The sequence below is a fragment of the Gobio gobio genome (assembly GCF_949357685.1).
Source record: "Gobio gobio genome assembly, chromosome: 23".
Lineage (NCBI taxonomy): Eukaryota > Metazoa > Chordata > Actinopteri > Cypriniformes > Gobionidae > Gobio > Gobio gobio.
The window spans coordinates 31,201,214-31,205,359 of record NC_137119.1 but is presented as its reverse complement, the minus strand read 5'-3'; positions in this window follow the sequence as shown (position 1 = coordinate 31,205,359).

Here is a 4,146-nt window from a genome sequence, read left to right as displayed (position 1 = left end):
TTAGTTCTGATAATAAGAGAACAACCATGCAATTTGTTTATGTGAATATCATATATTTCAGTCTACACAAGCATACTGATCCCACTGACCTCATCTCCAAACAGGAGTCTCTCCCAAACTTGAATGGTCTTCCAGGCAGAACAACTGTTACTTCTGAGCCTTGTTATAACACACACTTCTAGGATCTTATGTGAGATGTTTTCCTCGCTACACAGAATGTGGCTTTTGTTCATTCAACCATGGGTGCTTTTTGTCCTTGCACCTCTTCTGGCAGGTTCTAAATGGTTTCTATGTCTGTATAAGGATATTTATGCAAAAACATAATTTGAGTTTTTGAATCACCTTCAAACGACGCAACTTATGCTGCGTTCCAGGCAGGATTTTGAGCCCGTAAATTACAACTTCAAACCACGACTCACGACTTTGTAGTGTTCCAGGCAAAGTCACGCCAAACTGCCTGAGCGCAAGGAATTGTGTGGTAGTTAGATGTAAACAAAGCGTGGTGGACCGTACGGGGTGTATGCTCATTTACAATAATTTCTATCGCCAAAGGTGCTTACTCCTTGCTTATTTGAGGGAAACGGAGGAGAAAAACAGCGCAGACGGCAAGAAAAGCTGTTATACCTTTTATTTTACGTTATTTGTATATTTGTTTCATAAACACCGCATCCGTAGGGGGCTGCCATTGTTGCTTCGCGGGCTATGTGACGTCAAAACTCGTAACTGGGAGTACATCTATCTAGTACGAGTTCACGGGTGGGAAGTCACGGGTTTGACTGCCGTTCCAGTCCACTTTCACGGGTAGAAGGTTGGAAAAACACGGGTTACGGGTTGCCTGGAACGCGGCATTACTTTCGCCCTCTAATGGTTAAAAACAAAATCTGCATGCATTCAACGGAAGAACATTGTTTTGGTTGTGCTCAGATAGCCTACTGCTCAAAAAACATGCACTACTTGGCAGAGATATGACCAGTTTAGATGGAAAAGATCTCAAGCTGACTAGCGGAAGACATTAGTACCATAGCTATACCTAGCACAGTGCTACAACAACCATAATTAAATGACCCTTCACAACACATAATGCTTTACAATGAACTCTGTCAGAGAGCTACATGAAGGATTTGAATTGTTGCAAAAGTGTTTGAGTTTTTTTTTTTTTTTAATTAATACTCAACATGTGAGTATAGGGTGAGTTGCTATATGGCAATTTATCTGTTCAACCTTACCTTTCACTGCAAACCCTAACGCCCTAAATAATTAATTGGTTTGAGTACAAATTAAAAAAATTAGTTCAATCAAATTAACTTTTTTGAGTATTCAGAACTTTCTTTTCCCATTGAGTTCACAAAACCATCATGGTGACAAGTGGAGCATGAGCTTAGTTTGAGAACAGATATACAGTAGGTTAAATGTTATTGATGTACTCATTCAGCAAGTGCTATGCTATGCTAATTCTGTCAAAACATTGTTACCATTTAGCAAGGTAGCATTTATTGAATTAGCCAGTTAAAGCTAGTCAAGTTTCCACTACTAAAAGTATTTAAGTTGATCATTTTAAGTTAAATGTATGAATTAGCTTACTCAAAAATTTTAAGAGCAATTAAAATGTATGAGTACAAAATAAAAATCTGCAAGTTCTGCTTACATAAACTTTACATTTCTAAACTTAAAATTTTTTATGTAACCGATTGCCTCACTTTTTTGAGTTTTACCAATTTATTCAGTTTTACAGTGTTGACTGTTTTGACGAAGGTTGAGTGTTTTGTTGGGGATTTGACATGGAGGTGCTCCATTTCAACCTTTATCGCTCATTGTGACAAACAACCTTTGCCACTCCCACACCGTACACATCAAGTTGCCTATAACTTTTCTCTATATACGTATACGAAGAGACACGCAAAGGCGAGTGACGTTTGTAAAAAATTTCCCACAAAAAAACATTCCTTTAAGTCTCAAATATAAACACTTATAATAGGTCAGGAGAAGACAAAACATATTTTGAAAGAAGGATTGATTGACCACAACAATTTTACAGTGTACCTTTAAAAGGATAGTTCACCCAAAAATTTACCAAACAGTTGATGGACCCCATTGACTTCCATAGTATGGGGCCCATCAACTGTTTAAACAGGCTTAGAACAACTTGAGGTTGAGTAAATATTTACAGAATTGAAATTTTTTTGCTGATCTATCCCTAAAATTGACAGAAGTTTAACTGACTTTTTGGGACTTTAGCTTATTCACCGTATCCCCCAGAGTTAGATAAATCCATACATACCATTCTCATCTTCGTGCGTGCCATAACTCTGTCTGACGCACCCACCGCTAGCCTAGCTTAGCACAAAGACGGGAGGTAAATGGCTCCATCTAGCCATGTAGCATTGGAAATGTCAGATTCATTCTAGTGTTCGAAACTGTTCTACATTCTACAGAATTTTTTTTATTATGTGAGTCAGTGTGTTTATAATAGCTCGACTTTTGTTCAAATATACCTAGTTTGATTGTCACCCTCATTGCTAATTTATTCAAAACCCATCAAAATTTGCCTCTAATTAAATTATAAATTATATAATTGGATAGTTATATTTTTATTATTAAAAAACATCTTGCCCCTTAAATAACTTGTAATTAGCTGTAATGTAGCAAGGCTGAAGATTTAATGGATAATCAGCAAACACCTGCGACTGAGCATTTTCCCATGGGTGAATAAATACCCGGTCCATCAGCAAAAATCAAGGACGCTGCCGCTACCACAAATACATGCTATTACTGTACACCTGTAATTGCATGTTGATCTTAAAAGCTAGTACACAAATGAGCCTGCAGGACTCCAGACTTGAGAGCTGGTGAAAGAAGATGGACAGAGAAAGATACTGATACATGTATCTTCTCTCAATGGCTCCACTATCTGTGGTGTCTTCTGTTTGTAAACCTGCTGGGCTAATGGAGAATAAGACACGGGAAGATCCATCAGAGCTGATTGTGCTTATCAAACACTATTGGATTAATGTGGTCCGTTCAGCCATGTCTGTGATCTCCAGTCCTTTATTTAAGAGGAATTTTAAGCCTCAACTGCTATGTTATAGAAAAAGTGACAATGTGTTCATTTTCAGAAACCTTGGATAGTGCTTTAAATGTCATCTGGCCACATCAGGCAGCTGATAAATTACTTGGCTTTTATTTAATTGTTAACAAGCTCGAAATGTGAGTCATTGTAAGAGCAATTAGAGTATTCGGTAAAAGCTGCAGTGAATAACTTGATTCTTACATTTAATGAAGAAAACATGAGTGACATTTACATTTAAAAATCTATTACCATGATGCTAGATTTGTGTGTGGTTTCCAGGGCATTAGTTCATGGTTACTAATGTGTTTGAGTGTTTTTTAGCATGTTGATTTGAAGTTGCTATGGTGTTATTAACTGGCAAAAGTCTGAAGTGCAATATTGTGGCCCTTATGTCCCATTTATACACAAGACAAGAATTCATGATCAGGCCAGAGCCTATGTTAACAATTTAAAGGGATAGTTCACCCAAAAACTAAATATTTATGTTTATCTGCTTACCCCCAGGGCATCCAAGATGTAGGTGTCTTTGTTTCTTCAGTAGAACACGAATGAAGATTTTTAACTCCGTTGCCATTGCAGTGTGATAGTCGTATAATGCATGTCAATGGGGATATTTTAGAGTATGAGAGCCATGAGAGTAAAAACACATAGACATATGAATCCTAATTAAACCATGCGGCTCGTGGCGACACATTGATGTCTTAAGACACAAAACAATCGGTTTCTGCAAGAAACCGAACAGTGTTTATGTTATTTTTTTACCTCTAATCAGACGAATGTCATCTAGTTTTCCCAGCGCCATAACTTCCGGCGAATAAGGTCAAAATACTAGCGCGATCAAAGATATATACGTAGATGCCTCATTCGACTGATCCGTGCAGGCACTAATGAGGAATCTATGTATATATCTATGATCGCGCCGGTATTTTGTATGTATTTTGACCTTATTCGCCGGAAGTGATGGCGCGGGGACGGCTGATGCAGAGCCATAGAAAAAAATTAAATACATTTTTAAATATGGATATTTTTCTTACACAAACGCATCGATTCGCTTCAGAAGGCCTTTATTAACACCCCGG